Source organism: Silene latifolia, chromosome X (assembly GCF_048544455.1).
Source record: "Silene latifolia isolate original U9 population chromosome X, ASM4854445v1, whole genome shotgun sequence".
NCBI classification, from domain to species: domain Eukaryota; kingdom Viridiplantae; phylum Streptophyta; class Magnoliopsida; order Caryophyllales; family Caryophyllaceae; genus Silene; species Silene latifolia.
In genome coordinates, this window is record NC_133537.1 from 217,674,837 (window position 1) to 217,696,383 (window position 21,547).

General features: G+C 35.5%; 1 non-coding gene across 1 annotated transcript; it reads right to left on the minus strand.

Moving 5' to 3' along the window:
- Positions 1-20,125: 20,125 nt before the first annotated feature.
- Positions 20,126-20,232, minus strand: LOC141625320 (small nucleolar RNA R71). The gene has a single exon (XR_012535106.1). It is a non-coding gene; the product is annotated as a small nucleolar RNA R71 (small nucleolar RNA).
- Positions 20,233-21,547: the final 1,315 nt, after the last annotated feature.

Consider the following 21,547-nt stretch of genomic DNA (forward strand, 5'->3'; position numbering starts at 1 on the left):
CTAATACTTGTACTTAGTATAAATACCCCATTGTGTTAAGGGATCAAGAAGCAAGTTTACCAAGGTAGAATTTATCATTAATCAAGTTGTATTCTCTTAATTCTATATTAATCAAATCTTAATTCCTCTTTAATCCTTCAAGGGTTCTTAGTTCTATTTGGGTAATTTGAAGATTATTTGGGTTTATTGAAGAATTGACAACTCTTCATCATTCATCAAGTGTTCTTCTATTATTCTTTACTTATATTTGGATCATCCTTAAAATTGATATAATCCCTTTTACTCTTGCTTAAATTATTGCTTACTCATTCATCATGTTAACTTTGCTAATATGATTGACACCCTCATTAGCATGTTTACCATACTCATGAGTGAGTAGTTTCCTAGCTAGGGTTAATGGGGGATTAGGGGAACTATAACATTGGGGTAGATTCATACTTAATCTAATATGTTATCATAAGATTGCTTGCTTATTGTAGTGTTAACTTATGCACATGTTATGCTTGATAAAATGCTAGACTATGAAACCTTGCATTTGTACATCTCTTATCTATTAAACAAGACTTGTAAGATATAAACTAACCCGAGTCTTGTTAGACTATGCATAGAAGTGAATAGGAAGAAAGTAAGTCGACTTGTAGGTGTTATACAGTCTTGACAACTCGGCTCCGGGGCCCAAATCTTCCTATGAATCGTAAGACATAAACTAACTCGATTCCACTACAACAATAATTTGCGTGTAACTATGTAAACATGTTTGTATGATCTCCACCGTGAATCCCCTATGAACCCATGACACCCTAGTGCCTTATGTTGGAAAAGTAGATCTATATACTCAACATATTCATATATGATCTAGGTTAATTTAATCATAAAATTAATTGGTGATCTTATGCATGCAAACAATAATTAATATAAAGAAGAAATCTTTATCTTACATTGGAATTTTGGTTTATTTGGGCACAAGAGAGATCTCCTTCTCTCTTGTTCTTGTGCTTTCCTCAATGGAAGAACTAAGATCCAAGTATAGGATCTCTCCCAAAGTATAATACCCAAGGCACACTCTTAATAAAATTAATATTATGTATACTAGAACAATATTAATTTAGTGATAAAATTGACCCAAAAAATATTTTGTTTTGGGCTCTTAAAACCGGTTAAGAGAAAGGAGAAGAAGAAGAAAATATTTTATCTCTCTAAAATATTTTATGATGAATGAATGAATATCACACAACAACAATTATGTTATGTATTGTATATGAAAAATATATGGCAAAAACTCTTTGTTTTTCCTTGTGAAAACCGGGTAAGAGGAAGGGAGGGGAGCCAATGCATGCTTGAGTTTGTCTTTACAATGACAACTAGTTTGCATGGCTAGTTTTTGTAGGGGAATGATTATGTTCACCACTCACATAATCAACACAATAAAACTCCCTAATACTCCCTTAATTTCGGTTTACATAGATAATATGGACTCCATATTATCTTTGTCAAAATGTCAATTTGTCTTATGTTACATGTCATATGTAACATAAATTTGTTATGTATTTTTAACATATTAAAAATCAACGTATTAATAAAAATACGTCATATACAAAAATTGACTTAGCAATTCATAATTACTTGTACCAAAATGTTTTACCAATTTATAAATCACAATAACTTGTATTTATAATAATTCATTCAATTTCAATTGTTTCCTTAAACAATAATTTCATCTGAGTAATGAAACAATTCGATTACTCAGACCGTATCTCATTTAATCAGATTATAATGAAATACGTAAATTTTACTTCCAAAATCGTCCGTCAATTTTAAATAATTTAATTGACTCGTAACGTTTTACGATCAATTAATTGGTCAATTAAGAGTGTTGCCCTTTAGGTATGACCTAGGGGATCAACTGATCACCACCGTCGCACGACAGTAATGTCAAACTCTAGTCAGCCAATCATTACCGATATGTGTGGACCAGTTGATAGTAAAAATATTACTTCCCAATTGTATTCTTTATAATGAGACTTTAACATGTGATCATCATGATCAACAGTTGTGATCGCATTATTGTCGGAGGACACATATTCCAACAATCTCCCACTTGTCCTCGACAAGTGTGTGTCACCAATTCTCTTGTCCTATTACTATCTCCCACTCAATGCAAGGTGTCTTTCAGGTCGTACTTGCAAGTGATCATATCGAGAGTGGTTTCCTCGATCTGGAGAATAACTGAATGACCGGATTTATCCACCATGGATACATTCCGAGCGTGGCCACGCATTTCCAGTTCATTACTCCTCGAGTGGCCCTGAGATATTGTTATAACCCTGACTAGGGGTGGACAATTCCTATCGCACTCATTCCCTTCAACTAGCCACAGCCATCATAACCCAAAATATGCCCATTTGACCCCATTTACGAAGGTCGTAGTTACACAAATCAAAGTTAATCTGAAACTGTGCCATCTTAGGCGAATAGTCTTTAGTCAAAAGAATCGACTCATTTGAATACTATAGCAGCTCTCGCCACGACCAGGCTATATAAATTTGCCAGAACTCTATAAGCGGTCATAAGGCCCGACAAAATGTTCCTAACAGATCCCTATGTGATCGACTAGTCATCTCACATGACTCTATGGCACTTGAACTTGCCATCAATCGCATCACACTCTAGTCACTTCGAGACGTCACCTCATGTATGTAACTATGGGCAAATACAATGCTAATCCGTGTTCACTTAAACGGGGTTCAATTGTCTCTACAACCCGTTGGATGTAACAAAGTATAAGGTGAGTTACTAATAACTCAAACGACAAATGTCGACATCATACTCGGGTAGTCAATACCATATTACAACTTGTGATGCACATCGTAAGTGTGTAAACACTTGTTGATTGCAATAGAAGTTTAACATGTCATGTGTCCATGTGTTCAAACTTCTTAATCGTATTATCCTTTTCATTCATGTTATCACTCATAGCATGAACCTTACCAAGTACACATCAAGGTTTCCGACCTTGGTTTCGGTTCTTTATCTTGAAAGAACTTCCTTATCGATTATCACATAACGAACGAATTTGTGGTGAATGATATAACTTGTACTGATCAAGTACTCCACTCACACACAATGCACTAGGTATATGTTTTGTAGAATCTTGCAACAATTGTGAAGATTATCAGTCTAGCACTTCTCACAAGTCCTAGCATATTTGGAAAATTAGTTTTGAGTAACTTCTTACTTCAATTAAGTAATATTCCAAAATTCTTATTTCTCCTTTTAGCTGAAAGGCTTAGGATTGTCATAAATCCTCACATGTTGATTGAATTTTAATATGTGCAATCTCTTGACACATAACAGAGTATTCTGTCAAACACTGAAATCGCTCATCGGATTTTCCTCGAGAATTCATGACGTTTCTTGTATGGCTTGCCAATGAATCATCATGCTCTCATGCATATGATTCACCATTGGACATGTGCATGATTATTCTAATGGCGGAAACATTAGTTACTAATAATCATGAGATCAACCGTTCTTAGGTTCAATGAACGACCATGACTACTAATGGCAATTCCATTTTCATTTACATGAATAACCTATGTGTATGTTGATACGATGTGTATCTCTTAATACTAATCCAATATCTCTTGATGTAATTGGATTCATCATAGTCCATATTCATCCAGAATTGAAAACTCAAATACTTCTTTGTGAAAGAAGATATTAGTTCGTCATTCCTAATGAGTAATGAGTTGTAAACATTCAAAGGATGATTGTGACACCCCGCGATAAAGCGTAAAATATAACTAATAAATTAAGGCGGAAATTTATGAGATTTTAAAAACTTTTAAATTACTAGCTAAATATCAACACGTGGGTGCCAAAATAAGATGAAACAAATACAATAATAGGCAACTTAGGTTATTACAACCCAAGTCTAGAAAGCGGGGAAAAGATATCCCACGAATAAACATATGATGGGTTTCTAAACTAGCAACTAAGGTCCAAGGGTTTAGTTCTCGCTAGCCCACACGTCTTCCCCACGTAAGCATCTTCACAACCTGTCATTCATGTAAACATGAACGCCACAAATCGATGGGGAGTAACTCAAGTTCTTCCAACAATATGTCGAAATGCAAGTAACAAACACTTAATTGAACATATTAATCATGCATCACATGTGAACAATAAAGAACAAGGAGATATAATGAACAATCATGATGAGACAGGCATAATGCTTTCTTAATGTAATGGGCATGATATATGATAGATATGAAATCAAGGAAATAGAATAATCAAGTCAACCAACTCATATTGACACGACTCAACAAGTGTAAAACCGACACAAAGTATAGACGGAGTATCCGACTCAGAGGCTACCTTTAAAGCATGTCCGAGATACCACACACAAGACTACATCCTAAACTCCAACCTCCTGGTAGGACGACGATCATAATACGGTCCTAATCTAAACCTGGATCCAGACTCTCGGGATGGACGTCACCCGATTCGACATACGATATACCAATCGTATCCAAGACTCGAAACATGGCACACACTCGTAACCAAAGGTCGAGTAACCTCTAATCGGAAACATGGCACACACTAGTAACCAAAGGTCCGAAAAAAGGCGGAAGGATATCCTAATCCGGAAACATGGCACACACTCGTAACCAAAGGTCCGAAAGAGGAAAGATAGACTAATCCGGAAACATGGCACACACTCGTAACCAAAGGTCCGAAAGAGGAAAGATAACCCAATCCGGAAACATGGCACACACTCGTAACCAAAGGTCCGAAAGAGGAAAGATAACCCAATCCGGAAACATGGCACACACTCGTAACCAAAGGTCCGAAAGGGGTAAAAAGGAAAGTCAAGTCGTCACACAATGTAAAACGTCACACTTGAGTCACAATAAGAGTAAGAATGATCATGCAAACATCATATGACACGGGACTATTAATGTCACATTCATACTCATGGCTTGCATCTCACCATGAGTACAAATGGGAACATTAATCCCAACGATCATATCGCAACTAGAGGGCTTGTAGCTCACCCCTAGTATCCGATAGGACCAAGACTCTCACAACGGAAACAAAGATAAGGCATTATCAAGAATATGACTCTCACAATTCCTTATTTATAGTGAATATCTCATACTTGTGTTATATCACTAAACATTCCATTTTATAATTTAACATGCCGGTTAAGTAAAATATAATGAGTGAAAATGAATAATTTACGTTATATGAAATTACGGAATAAAATGTGAACCAGCTTATGTGACTCATTAATGAGCCCACTTCAGAATATAAGGTTGGCCCAACAATCAAAACATGATGAGTCCAACAACTAAAACATGTAAAGCCCAACAATTGCCTCACTTGAAACCCAACAAATGAACCATATGATGTCCAACAAGTTAAACATGTAAAGCACAACAAACTAATCATGTGAAGTCCAACTATTTACTCATGTAAGAGAAATATATATATATATATAAAGAACGATCTTTGACGGATTAGGCCATTTAAAACACGAGACGATCATTAAACTATTCGAATGAAGCAGTCTTGACAATGAGAATACCTATAATTTAAATGTGGTCCAATAACTTAATCATTCAAACCCAACTAAATAATTATGACGAGTTCAATTAAGTTAACGGGTCAAACCCGAATGAAAAGATATGACAAACAACACTTACTAAGTATAATTAGCCCAATTTATCAAACCTAACTAGTCCAATTACTAAAATCAAATGAGCCCAACAAACTAAATCAAATGAGTCCCACAAAATAATTATGTGGAGGCACGATATTAACGAATTACGTTTTATAAAATACGAGACGGAAATTAATTATTTCAAATAAACCAAACTAGTTCCAAAATTATCCATACATACGATTCAAGGTGGTCCTTGGCAACACTCCTACATGATCCTCAACCAATTACCAAAATCTCCCTAACTACCATCAAAACCAACGTATCCCATTTCAACACTTAACTATCGTCCCATGACCGCCTAAAGCAGTCCATCTAAAGCCATTATGCGGCTTCCAAAGACTGTAAAACGGCTCCACACCCGAGTCAATTCAACTCCCAACCCACGGCTCAAAGGAGCCACCTTGGGCAGTTCACCACGGTCTGACGGCCGCCCATAAACGCCATCCAACTGCCATCATTCCACGGCAAAAGACAGAGCAGCAGACAGACCCAAAGACTCAAATTTTAAGATGGAAAAGAAGACCAAATGAAGACGTAGGCAAAACGCGACAAAACCATGGTTACTACCCCTTTTAAATCGTCCTAACCATACTCGAAAAGGCCATGTTCATCACTGTCACGGTTCTAAAACCCAAAACCCAGTAACCCCGTTTCAGTTTGGCGTCAAGACGGAATTTGAAGCAAAGATGAGATGGAACTTAACATATGAGTGCGAAAAAAAGAAACAAAGGAACGACCTTTACCAAACCAGAGCATATAAAACGACATAAAAGACGGAGTTTTGACATTTTGTCGAGTAACCTTTCACCGTTACCTTTAACGCTCCTTATTCTTCGAATAAACGGTCCCCAAAGCTTCAGTATCCCACCGGGTCTTCGAAATCTTCAGTAAGGAGCAAGAAAACGAAATGGTTGAGGCAAAATCCGAGACTTTAATAAGACGGCGAAAACAAAACCATCACAAAAACGAGTCTTTCTTACCTTGAAAGATGAAGGAGGAAATAAGGAGAAGAATGGTACAAAAATTAAGAGGATTGGTGAAGGAATGAGCATAAAATCTGGGTTTTGAGATCGAAGAAAAAGGCGGAGCTGTGTTGTTGTTGCTGCTGCATTCTCGCTGTTCTCAGGAAGGAGGAGAAGAAAGAATAAAGAGGGGTGGGGTCACGGTCCTCAAACAACAACAAATAATAATAAAAATAATATCTAATAAGAGTATATAATAATAATAATAATAATAATAATAATAGGTACAAAATGAAATGTGTTGTTGGTTTTTGATTGGTCCAGATTAAAGTGGGTGCAAAGTGAAATGTGACGGTCTATAGCTAGACGGAATAAGGTCTCGAGTTTATTTTAACTTGAGATGGGAACTAATATTATTACTGGCCAAAAATACGTATACATATATTATTATACAAATCGTGCCTTAAAGATATAATTTAATCGTACGTATTTTTATAAAAATGAGCTTTTATATAATACGTTTATAAAAATCGTGTTTGACATAAAATTAATTAAATAAAATAATTCAAAAATATATATCAAAATAATTAAACGGTTTAATAAATTTTAACTGTCAGAAAGGAAAATTCGCGGGTGTTACAATCACCCCATCTTTTAAAAAGTTTCGTCCTCGAAACTTGAAAGTAGAAATGAAAGGTTATTTAAAATGAAACTGGAACTGGACTCGGTAACCGAAACATTTAAAAGGTTACTTATCGTAAGAATTAAAATTCTTTCAAAAGCTTCAACTAAAATTTTCCGATAGAACCAAGTCGAAAGGCAAATCATTTGTATAAATCAAAATCAACACACTTTCAAAAATATTAATGGAGAGTTTTCAAAAGTGTAAGTCTCATTCATGGAACGAAATTGCTCTTGTCGTGCACACAAGAACGCTAACCTTCCAAGTCAAAGACAAACTCAAAACAAAATCATTCGCCGACAAGCGTAGAACAAGTTATCAAACGTCTTCAATAACGAGTTCTATCATCCGATCAACGTTAAAATCAAAAGAGAAAGGTAATTTACTCAAATTTCTCTTGTAAGAGCCGAAAATGGAAATAGAAGTTTCACTTTTAAACTCAAAAGGGGGTTGAATTTCTGAAAATGAAATCTTTAACTTTGACAAAGAAGTCATAATTAGATCAAAGTTAACAGAAATTTGATAAAATTCTAAGAAATCTCGGGTTTAGTAATCAAAATCACGATAGATAAGTTTATATTTAAAGAGCAAATAGGGAATTAAACCAAGTTTTTATTTTCAAACCTTTAAATTAGGTAGGGTTTTGTAAAAGTAACATAAACTTTTGACAACGAAACAAAAATGGTAGCTTGAAATGTTTAGAAATTGTATGAAATGAAAAGCAATTTAGACAACATAAATACCAGGTACGCTAACAGAGTCCTAACTTAACCGACAAAAAGAGCTATGATGAACTTCATAGGGCAAGAATTGAAGTCAAATCTAAAAGGATGTCAAAGATGGAGTTTTATAGGTTACTAGCATCAAACTTAAAAGAGGAGTATGATGAAGCAAGGAAAAGAGGTATGAACGGTAACACGCTTATGATTAAAGAAGAAGGGAACTAGACAACAAGGAAACGCCAAGTACTCAAACCTCAAACAACAACATCATTCTAAGCGGTTCTGAAAACTTCCTAACAACAAAACTTATAATCACAACATTCCCAAGAATTTCCTCAAATCACTCATGTTACTTCATCCTAAGCAATTCCATGAAACGAGGCACTCCACTATGAGTGTAATCTCATTACTCCAAATCCTCAAACATCCACAAACAACTTCCATAAGGTCAAAGTCAAAGTTTCCCACAAAGCTATACTCACCTATGACATTATCCCATCATCTCAAGTACTCAATACAACCTCAAAGTTTCTAAAACCATAGGGTTAACAAGGACTTCTCAATACTAAGTCTCTCTCAACTCAAAAACTCTCAAGAGCCAACTCATATCAATTCACATTACCAATCATTTATGGTCATCAACATCCCAAGGGGTATTCTTTCAAATCTGACATCCTAAAACTTACTTACCATCAAATTCCCAAGAAACAAGGTCTTAATTGTAACAACACTTTATCACCTCATATTCCCCATCCTAACACCAAAATTGAAACTATGTCTTTAAACCTAATAATTGGTGTCAACCATACCATTATCCTTTCTAGCTACAAGAACAAGCGCTAAGACTTTCCAATGATGTACCTTAGTCTCACTCTCACATCATACTTCAAATAGTAATCAAGACCACTCACTTAGACCAGCTAACAATCCCACAATTAGTATTTCTCATATGGTAACATATACATTATCAAACTCTCATGTCCCAAGTGGTTATGGAAGTCAATCAAAAATTCAACTTACTTAGTCAATCCTATATCCTCAAATTCACTATCCAATCTCATCCATTTTAAGTCAAGAACTAAGCGCTAGTATCCCGAGACACGTCTCACGACACTACCTAAGTCCTTCCAACATCAAATCCTCTCAAAACCAGGTTTAAGGGTCAACCACAAACAATCTCCTCAAAAGTCAAATTTTCCAACCAAGGTCAACATTCCTCAAAAGAAAGAGTACTATAAAAAGGCGTTAAGGGAGGATAAGCAAGGAACAAAGGACAAGTTAGGAGTACAAGAGTAGCTCTCAAAGTAAAATAGAAGAGAGTTTAGAAGAAGGATAAACACAAGAGATAAGGAATAAGACAAGATACACCAAGAATGAGAAACATCTTCAAGGGAGTTGAAGCATTCTTCAAAGTTGAGCAAATCCTCAATTTCCGGCAATAGACACCAAATCTTGATCTTCACGTCAGTAAGCTCACGGTTATTGTTCCAAGGGTACAACAATAATTGACAATTAACAAACATGTTAGAACTTAACAAAGAACAAACACACTACAGACTACCACCTTAGGTCCTTAAGTCTACCCATCTCTCATTCATTATTCGAGGTCAAGTTCAAGTTTAAATTTGGGGTACACGTGTGTGCGTCGGGAGCAACATAAGCTCTGATACCAACTGTGACACCCCGCGATAAAGCGGAAAATATAACTAATAAATTAAGGCGGAAATTTATGAGATTTTAAAAACTTTTAAATTACTAGCTAAATATCAACACGTGGGTGCCAAAATGAGATGAAACAAATACAATAATAGGCAACTTAGGTTATTACAACCCAAGTCTAGAAAGCGGGGAAAAGATATCCCACGAATAAACATATGATGGGTTTCTAAACTAGCAACTAAGGTCCAAGGGTTTAGTTCTCGCTAGCCCACACGTCTTCCCCACGTAAGCATCTTCATAACCTGTCATTCATGTAAACATGAACGCCACAGTCAGTGGGGAGTAACTCAAGGTTCTCCCAGCCACAATATGTCGAAATGCAAGTAACAAACACTTAATTGAACATATTAATCATGCATCACATGTGAACAATAAAGAACAAGGAGATATAATGAACAATCATGATGAGACATGCATAATGCTTTATTAATGTAATGGGCATGATATATGATAGATATGAAATCAAGGAAATAGAATAATCAAGTCAACCAACTCATATTGACACGACTCAACAAGTATAAAACCGACACAAAGTGTAGACGGAGTATCCGACTCAGAGGCTAACTTTAAAGCATGTCCGAGATACCACACACAAGACTACATCCTAAACTCCAACCTCCTGGTAGGACGACGATCATAATACGGTCCTAGTCTAAACCTGGATCCAGACTCTCGGGATGGACGTCACCCGATTCGACATACGATATACCAATCGTATCCAAGACTCGAAACATGGCACACACTCGTAACCAAAGGTCGAGTAACCTCTAATCGGAAACATGGCACACACTCGTAACCAAAGGTCCGAAGAAAGGCGGAAGGATATCCTAATCCGGAAACATGGCACACACTCGTAACCAAAGGTCCGAAAGAGGAAAGATAGCCTAATCCGGAAACATGGCACACACTCGTAACCAAAGGTCCGAAAGAGGAAAGATAACCCAATCCGGAAACATGGCACACACTCGTAACCAAAGGTCCGAATGAGGAAAGATAACCCAATCCGGAAACATGGCACACACTCGTAACCAAAGGTCCGAAAGGGGTAAAAAGGAAAGTCAAGTCCTCACACAATGTAAAACGTCACACTTGAGTCACAATAAGAGTAAGAATGATCATGCAAATATCATATGACACGGGACTATTAATGTCACATTCATACTCATGGCTTGCATCTCACCATGAGTACAATTGGGAACATTAATCCCAACGATCATATCGCAACTAGGAGGCTTATAGCTCACCCCTAGTATCCGATAGGACCAAGACTCTCACAACAGAACAGTATAAGGCATTATCAAGAATATGACTCTCACAATTCCTTATTTATAGTGAATATCTCATACTTGTGTTATATCACTAAACATTCCATTTTATAATTTAACATGCCGGTTAAGTAAAATATAATGAGTGAAAATGAATAATTTACGTTATATGAAATTACGGAATAAAATGTGAACCAGCTTATGTGACTCATTAATGAGCCCACTTCAGAATATAAGGTTGGCCCAACAATCAAAACATGATGAGTCCAACAACTAAAACATGTAAAGCCCAACAATTGCCTCACTTGAAACCCAACAAATGAACCATATGATGTCCAACAAGTTAAACATGTAAAGCACAACAAACTAATCATGTGAAGTCCAACTATTTACTCATGTAAGAGAAATATATATATATATATAAAGAACGATCTTTGACGGATTAGGCCATTTAAAACACGAGACGATCATTAAACTATTCGAATGAAGCAGTCTTGACAATGAGAATACCTATAATTTAAATGTGGTCCAATAACTTAATCATTCAAACCCAACTAAATAATTATGACGAGTTCAATTAAGTTAACGGGTCAAACCCGAATGAAAAGATATGACAAACAACACTTACTAAGTATAATTAGCCCAATTTATCAAACCTAACTAGTCCAATTACTAAAATCAAATGAGCCCAACAAACTAAATCAAATGAGTCCCACAAAATAATTATGTGGAGGCACGATATTAACGAATTACGTTTTATAAAATACGAGACGGAAATTAATTATTTCAAATAAACCAAACTAGTTCCAAAATTATCCATACATACGATTCAAGGTGGTCCTTGGCAACACTCCTACATGATCCTCAACCAATTACCAAAATCTCCCTAACCAGCCATCAAAACCAACGTATCCCATTTCAACACTTAACTATCGTCCCATGACCGCCTAAAGCAGTCCATCTAAAGCCATTATGCGGCTTCCAGCAGCCTGTAAAACGGCTCCACACCCGAGTCAATACAACTCCCAACCCACGGCTCAAAGGAGCCACCTTGGGCAGTTCACCACGGTCTGACGGCCGCCCATAAACGCCATCCAACCGCCATCATTCCACGGCAAAAGACAGAGCAGCAGACAGACCCAAAGACTCAAATTTTAAGATGGAAAAGAAGACCAAATGAAGACGTAGGCAAAACGCGACAAAACCATGGTTACTACCCCTTTTAAATCGTCCTAACCATACTCGAAAAGGCCATCATCACTGTCACGGTTCTAAAACCCAAAACCCAGTAACCCCGTTTCAGTTTGGCGTCAAGACGGAATTTGAAGCAAAGATGAGATGGAACTTAACATATGAGTGCGAAAAAAAGAAACAAAGGAACGACCTTTACCAAACCAGAGCATATAAAACGACATAAAAGACGGAGTTTTGACATTTTGTCGAGTAACCTTTCACCGTTACCTTTAACGCTCCTTATTCTTCGAATAAACGGTCCCCAAAGCTTCAGTATCCCACCGGGTCTTCGAAATCTTCAGTAAGGAGCAAGAAAACGAAATGGTTGAGGCAAAATCCGAGACTTTAATAAGACGGCGAAAACAAAACCATCACAAAAATGAGTCTTTCTTACCTTGAAAGATGAAGGAGGAAATAAGGAGAAGAATGGTACAAAAATTAAGAGGATTGGTGAAGGAATGAGCATAAAATCTGGGTTTTGAGATCGAAGAAAAAGGCGGAGCTGTGTTGTTGTTGCTGCTGCATTCTCGCTGTTCTCAGGAAGAAGGAGAAGAAAGAATAAAGAGGGGTGGGGTCACGGTCCTCAAACAACAAGAATAAATAATAATAAAAATAATATCTAATAAGAGTATATAATAATAATAATAATAATAATAATAGGTACAAAATGAAATGTGTTGTTGGTTTTTGATTGGTCCAGATTAAAGTGGGTGCAAAGTGAAATGTGACGGTCTATAGCTAGACGGAATAAGGTCTCGAGTTTATTTTAACTTGAGATGGGAACTAATATTATTACTGGCCAAAAATACGTATACATATATTATTATATAAATCGTGCCTTAAAGATATAATTTAATCGTACGTATTTTTATAAAAATGAGCTTTTATATAATACGTTTATAAAAATCGTGTTTGACATAAAATTAATTAAATAAAATAATTCAAAAATATATAACAAAATAGTTAAACGGTTTAATAAATTTTAACTGTCAGAAAGGAAAATTCGCGGGTGTTACAATGATTGCTCCCACTAAATTCCATGTCTTCACATGATAATTTCTAAACTCCCACTTAATTCCACATGTTTCGAAATTGATTACTCAATCGAAAATATTTCAAAATTGGATTGTATGTTGCTTTGCAAAGTTATTAAGATGAAGCCATATATGTTCCCATCATATCCTTTCAAAATTCTTATTTTGAAGAGGTCTCATCTTAACCTTATGGAAAGAGATTTTGATCTCTAATTCATTCATGTCATAATGATACGTAGCAATGTCATTGTTTAAATATAAATAATATCTAATACACGTCCTTCAAAATACCCTTTTCAGAAGGAGGTTTAACCAATTCATTTTCAAAATGTGGTTAAGAAATGACTCTTGCGTGGTTAAAAACTTAGCTATTGAAGATATCGGTATATCAATCCTTGCAACTCGTTTATTACTAGTATGTTACTTTGATTCATTTAGGCTCTTAAGTAAAGTTTGAAACTATTGGTCAAAATTTATCATAAACTAGTCAATTAAGACTTTACATTAGTCATTCTTGTTCCAAATCTTTCTTTTGGTCTCCTCGTGTAGTTATCTTGAGAAGATACTCTTATGATTACTTCACTTGGTCTCTTTAGTCATATAGAACTTACTTGAGACCATAGATCTCATCTATTGGGTATACTATATAAATAGATATACCTTTATTCAAATCATTCTACCTTGCGTAGATCTCATTTACACAAGTACACAAATTTATCTGGTGTGTGTTGTGTCCTCATTTTTCTCCCACTCTATCTTTAGAATAAATACACTAGAGATTCAAACATAGCATATGAGACACAAATAATGATGTTGAAGTATAAGGAGAACTATCTCATAGATTGACTAATAGTTTTAGATTTCGTAAGTGTACTTGGTGATTGACATTCCTTTAAGAGAGTTCATAAACTCAAAATCACTTTATAAATGATCATACACAAGCCTTAAGCATGTGGACATATAATGAATCTCGTCATTATAGTTGTCTATTAGATCACTTTAAGTGAATAATCATATGTTTCTATGAGCAAGCATTTAAATACGAATTTTAGAACAAAGGATAAAATGATAAAACGGGTGACTTGGGTTGCAAACCAAGCCACCATTATCCAAAATACAACCAATTATCCAAAATACCTTTCCATGTCGAACACGGAAACTTAAAGGTTCTAAAAATCCAAAACATGATTAAAATAAGACAATAAAAAGCAAAGCTCCATGAAAGCTATTCCTAGCTTCTTGATGGTTTCTCAAGCTTGCTTTTCTTTTCCCTTGTCTTTGCTAGGTGGAGGCCCTATTTACAATAAAAAGGGAGATACATTATCACAACTTTGTATCACAATACCATAGTTGAATTAGAAACATAAAAGAAAGGATAGTCATTTACCTACTGGAGTGATCTTTCCAGCCTTAATATCACCAAGGTATTTGGAATAATTTCTTTTCCAATGTCTAACACCATTACAATAATGGCATTTATCAAGAGGACCCTTCTTGATTTTTGAAGTGCTAGCTTCATAAGTCCTAGCTTTGGTGAAAGTGGGAGCTTGTTTCTTACCCTTCATCCCATTCTTCTTGAACTTCCCCTTGCTCTTAGTGCTTATGTTAAACACATCCTTAGGTGGGTTAACATTTAACCCCATGTCTCTTTCCGCTTGCACAAGTAACTTGTGCAATTCTTCAAGAGACACATCCTTGTCTTGCATGTTAAAATTCACCGGAATTGAACATACGCTTTGACTTTTGACAAGGAGTGTAGAATCCTATCTACAATGAGTTCTTTGGGGATTTCAACCTTTTGAATTTTCAAGGTCTCGACAAGCTCCATAAGTTTGAGCACATGAGGGCTAACCTTTTGGCCCTCTTTGAAGTCGAGATCAAAGAATGCCGCGGCCGCCTCATATTGGACGATCCGCGGAGTTTGTGAAAACATTGTCACAAGCTTGGAGTAAATCTCATTAGCGGTGCCCATCTTAAAGGCTCTCCTTTGGAGACCCGCTTCCATCGCAAAGATAAACACGTTTTTTTATTGCGGCGGACTCCTGATGGTAAGCCTCATATGCTTCCCTAGTGGCGGCGGTCGACCTAGTAGTAGGTTCGGGTGGAGAGGCCTCGGTGAGGTAACGAAGCTTGTCGTCACCTTGGGCGGCTAATTTGAGTTGGGCATTCCAATCGGAGAAATTTGACCCATTCTTTTCAAGTTTACATCGATCCATGAAAGATCGGAGCCATGATGAATTAGCGAGAGGCGTGGCGTTAGGGGTTGGTGTAGCCATTTGTTATGAGAAAAAGAAGTGGTCTACAAAACAAAATAGAAGGAGTAAAACAAATGTCATTTTAATAATAATAATACTCGTAAAAATTTATTTAAACAAGTTTTATTGCATTTATCTAGTGACCTCTACCCAACTTGATAAATGATTCCAAGACCCAAATTCATATTAACTTAGGCATCGGTAAAGCCGAAAAACAACCCTTATCAATATAACTCGGTGGATTAACCTTTTAATCGATTCTACTTTTTAGAACTCTTGGTCGATAAATTTACATTAAAATTTATCTATAGCCCGAAACACATCCGGCAACCGTCGAGAATACTTTCGTTGAGTTCAACCCAAATTTCGAATAAATGTGTTCATGATCCAAACTTACATCAACTTGGGCATCGGTAAAGCCGAAAACAACCCTCATCTTTATAAATTCGGTGGGTAGACATTTATCACCCCACTTCACCAACGTAACAAGGTTTGACTTACGATAAAGCCGCTCAACTCCCTTTTGGAACCGGTACTTCATGGGTTTCTAATTTTTGGTAAGGCTATATCTCAATTGTTTATTTTAGCGAGAGGTCATGCCAATTTATTATCTATCACGTTTTAAGTGAACTAAAGCGGTGAACTACGATAATTGTGATTGACACGGTCGAAGAACTCGATTAAATGATAATGCATGTTTTAGTTATGGCGATTTAGCAATGCATGTGACATATAAATAAAATGCAAAGCATAAAAATAAATCCTAGTATGGCCTTCCTAGAATAGAAAATCTAATTAACTATTACATATTCGGAAACCAACTCCATTGGTCCCTTGAACTTCGGTTATGGTACGCATCTCGAGGTAACACCGTCTTTATGTATCGCCATCTTGAAGAAATCCGTCTTTGGGAACTCCGAAATAAATAAATTACATAGTTTCCTATTACACATATGTAACTAAAATAAAATAAATCTATTAAATTACAAAACGGTGATACGAGATCACAATAAATTACAACCGAATCGATATTCCCATACATTTCGGGTAATATCAATTAAAAAACTAAGGCCATACTAAGTAAAATTACATAATTTAAAAATTACATAAAATAAAATTATGACAATCATAAAGAAAATGCCGCATTATAATATGTATGAACATGCTCAATTTTATGCTAAATCGCCTTAAGTAGCCAATATCGTATATTACACGGTTTTTACGGATTTGTGTGATTCAACGTTTTATAATCTCAAAAATTACATAAATTCATATTTATGCATAAGTTAATTACCCTAACCTCTTAGGACTCAAAATTTAGTCTTCACTAATTATTTGACCATAATTAACTCATATTTCTAAAATTGTTCATTAATGGACCTAAAATTACAATAAAAACTATAAACTTCAAATAAATCACAAAATTTCAAATAAATTTGAAATTTGAAATTTAAACTCATGTACATTCTGGAAAAATACCATGACACTCATAATGTTCAAAAACTTAGGTTAAAAATTTCGAAATTTATCCGGAAAAACAATGTTGCGGTTTATTGGTTTTAACAAAATAATCATAAAAACATAAGAAAAATTATATTCATCAACTTTTCAATTTTACATATGAAAAAGATAATAAAATGCAACATGTGATATTTTTTCTTAGTCATAGAGTATGTTTTATTAATATTTCACTAATTAAGTCACTATTTATGCTATTTTTCTTCAAAAAATCATAAATCATGTATAAAGACTTCAATATAGCCTATTATTTTACATACATCTTGTAAAATTTCATGTGACAATATACTAAATTTCTATGACCAGATTCGAAATTTATCTCATATTAACCTATTTTTCATCTAAATCCGATTTTAATAATGAAAAAACCATTTTTCGAGCATAAGAAGTCCAAAAATTATGAAACTTTACAGGTCATCTCAAAATAATATTTGTGACAACATATCCAAAAATCACTGGAAAATTCGAAGTTTAGCTAATTTTAGTCCGAAAATGACATTTTATTCATAAAATCATATTTTTAATGCTATTATTGTATAATATGAACAATAAAAATCCATAAATTAACCAAAATATCCTAATAACATTTTAGGACCAGAAATTTTAACATGCATAATGATTTTCGTGATATATCATAATAACACAAAATTAAACAAGTTTTATATGTTAATCGTATAACTCGGAAAAACTTTTAACCGATTTGCATGCAAACAACCAAGGCTCTGATACCGATTGTTGGAAAAGTAGATCTATATACTCAACATATTCAAATATGATTTAGGTTAATTTAATCATAAAATTAATTGGTGATCTTATGCATGCAAACAATAATTAATATAAAGAAGAAATTTTTATCTTACATTGGAATTTTGGTTTATTTGGGCACAAGAGATATCTCCTTCTCTCTTGTTCTTGTGCTTTCCTCAATGGAAGAACTAAGATCCAAGTATAGGATCTCTCCCAATGTATAATACCCAAGGCACACTCTTAATAAAATTAATATTATGTATACTAGAACAATATTAATTTAGTGATAAAATTGACCCAAAAAATATTTTGTTTTGGGCTCTTAAAACCGGTTAAGAGAAAGGAGAAGAAGAAGAAAATATTTTATCTCTCTAAAATATTTTATGATGAATGAATGAATATCACACAACAACAATTATGTTATGTATTATATATGAAAAATATATGGCAAAAACCCTTTGTTTTTCCTTGTGAAAAACCGGGTAAGAGGAAGGGAGGGGAGCCAATGCATGCTTGAGTTTGTCTTTACAATGACAACTAGTTTGCATGGCTAGTTTTTGTAGGGGAATGATTATGTTCACCACTCACATAATCAACACAATAAAACTCCCTAATACTCCCTTAATTTCGGTTTACATAGATAATATGGACTCCATATTATCTTTGTCAAAATGTCAATTTGTCTTATGTTACATGTCATATGTAACATAAATTTGTTATGTATTTTTAACATATTAAAAATCAACGTATTAATAAAAATACGTCATATACAAAAATCGACTTAGCAATTCATAATTACTTGTACCAAAATGTTTTACCAATTTATAAATCACAATAACTTGTATTTATAATAATTCATTCAATTTCAATTGTTTCCTTAAACAATAATTTCATCTGAGTAATGAAACAATTCGATTACTCAGACCGTATCTCATTTAATCAGATTATAATGAAATACGTAAATTTTACTTCCAAAATCGTCCGTCAATTTTAAATAATTTAATTGACTCGTAACGTTATACGATCAATTAATTGGTCAATTAAGAGTGTTGCCCTTTAGGTATGACCTATGGGATCAACTGATCACCACCGTCGCACGACAGTAATGTCAAACTCTAGTCAGCCAATCATTACCTATATGTGTGGACCAGTTGATAGTAAAAATATTACTTCCCGATTGTATTCTTTATAATGAGACTTAAACATGTGATCATCATGATCAACAGTTATGATCGCATTATTGTCGGAGGACACATATTCCAACACCTTAATCTATTGTTTACAAACCCCTACTTTACTTGCTTGTTTTACTTTCATTTCTTTACATTTCATTATTAAAGTAGTGTAGCTTGAAACCTCTAATGTCAACCCAATTTGTGACACCCTAAGACATAGCTTTCTGCAACCGATAACTTAATTCAATACCCGTCCTTTGGGATCCGACCTTTACTTACGACTCTACTAAGAGTAGTTTGTTTAGTTATAAATATTGTTTTGGTTGGTTGACTTAGACGACAAAGTTTCGAACCGCACCAAAAATGGCGCCGTTGCCCGGGACGGTGTTCAATTGAATTGTTGTCATTTGTTGTTTTTAGTTGTGTCTTTATTGACCTTGGGGAAGTCAAACTCCTCAAGGTAGTTTTAATTGTTTTCTAGTTGTTTGCTTTTTTCATGTCTAGGAGATCACAAGGTAGACCTTTGCCTATTGATCCCGAAATTGAAAGAACCTTGACCAATCTTAGAAGAACCGCTAGAGGGGCTTCAACAAGTTTGCGTATTGGAGAACTTGTGGATATCGGTGTTGTCCAATCAGATAGTGTTGTGTTTACCAACCCTTTTGCAAGAGAAGGAGAGGAGAACCCAATTCAAAACCAACCACAAAATCAACCCACAATGCCTAAATTTTCATTCCGTACCAACCGAGGAGAACCTACCAAATGGTACTCCAACACCACCTCACTTAATCAGTAATTTCATTGCCAAATCCAAATTCATACAATTAGTTGAGAGAAGCCAATTTGGAGGGATGCCTAGTGATGATCCTCAACTGCACATGGAGACTTTTTGTGACTATTGTGATGCAATCTCTCAAACCGGAGTGACCCAAGACCAAATTCGATGGGTTTTGCTTCCTTTTTCCTTGATCGGAGCCGCAAAGCAATGGTTAAAGAGCCTAGACAAGTCTACCCTTGGAATTGATTCATGGAAGAAGTTAGCACTTGCCTTCTACAAGAAGTTCTATCCTCCGGAGAAGACCAACATGTTGAGAGTCCAAATCACCGAGTTCAAGCAAAGGGATGAGGAATCATTATATGAAGCATGAGAGACATTCAAGGATACTTGTCGCTCTTGTCCTCACCATGGACTTAGTGAGTGGTTTCTTGTTCAACAGTTTTGGAACAGCTTATATGAAGACTCACGTAATGTGCTTAATATAGGCTCCAATGGGAGATTCACCGAGGTTGATGACAACCAAATATGGGCCAAGATCAAAGAAATGGCGGTCCACAATTCCTAATATAGTAGGCCACGAAAGGCCACTAGAGGAGGAAAGCATGAGGTGGATTCCATCACACAATTGGGTGCTCAACTAAGTGCTCATATCGAAACCATCAACTTGAAGTTTGAGAAGGCCATGGCCAAGCTTGATGAAGCTTCCAAATCACCCAAACAACATGTCAATGCTATGATGGCATCATCCTCAATGCCAAATGGAGTATGTGAAAATTGTGGAACCTTGGGACATGATCAAAACGAATGTAGGGGAACAAATGAACAAGTAAATGCTTTCCAAGTATGCAAAAATGGCACCCCTTACTCCAACTACTACAATGAGAATACTAAATTCCATCCAAACCTTTCATACAAAAGCAAAATATCCAAAACCCTTAACCCACATACACACCACCTCCAATGAGAAATCCTACTCAAAGACCATACTACAATCAACCCATTGATCAAGCCCTTGATGTCCAAAAGAAGGTCCTCCAAATGCAAAAGAGCCAACAAGATTTCTTTGCTCAAATGCAAAGGGATAGTCAAGCCAAAGAAACTAACATCAACAATATCCTTGCTCACACCAAAATGTTGGAGACTCAATTGTCTCAATTAGCATATTCTAGCTCCCAAAGACAAAAGGGACAATTACCTCCCCAAGGTAATCCTCCCACAAGACATGAGACCATCAATGCTATCCACTTGAGGAGTGGTACTAGATACGAGGGACCAAAGATGCCGATTGAAGAAGGTATTGTTGAGAAGAATGACAAGCAAAGTGATGTGATTGAACCACTAAGGAGAAATCTTAAGGTGGTAGAGACATCTACCAATGACTCATCAAAGAAGAGAAATGAAGAAAAGGCTAAAGAAATTGAAAAAGAGCCAATTGTGATTAGACTTCCATTCCCAAGTCGCCAAGCTAAGCCTAAGTTTGATGAGCAACTTGGAAAGTTCATGGAGATTGTGAAGAACTTAGAAGTCTCTATACCATTCACGGAGCTAATCCATCATGTTCCGGCCTATGTAAAGTACTTGAAAGATATCCTCACCAAGAAGAAGTCCATCCGAAAGTTGAAAACCATTGCCTTCACAAAGGTGAGTAGTGCAATTCTACAAGGGAGTTCCCCTCCAAAGCTCAAAGATCCAGGAAGTTTCTCCATTCCATGTACCATTGGTGGTACCA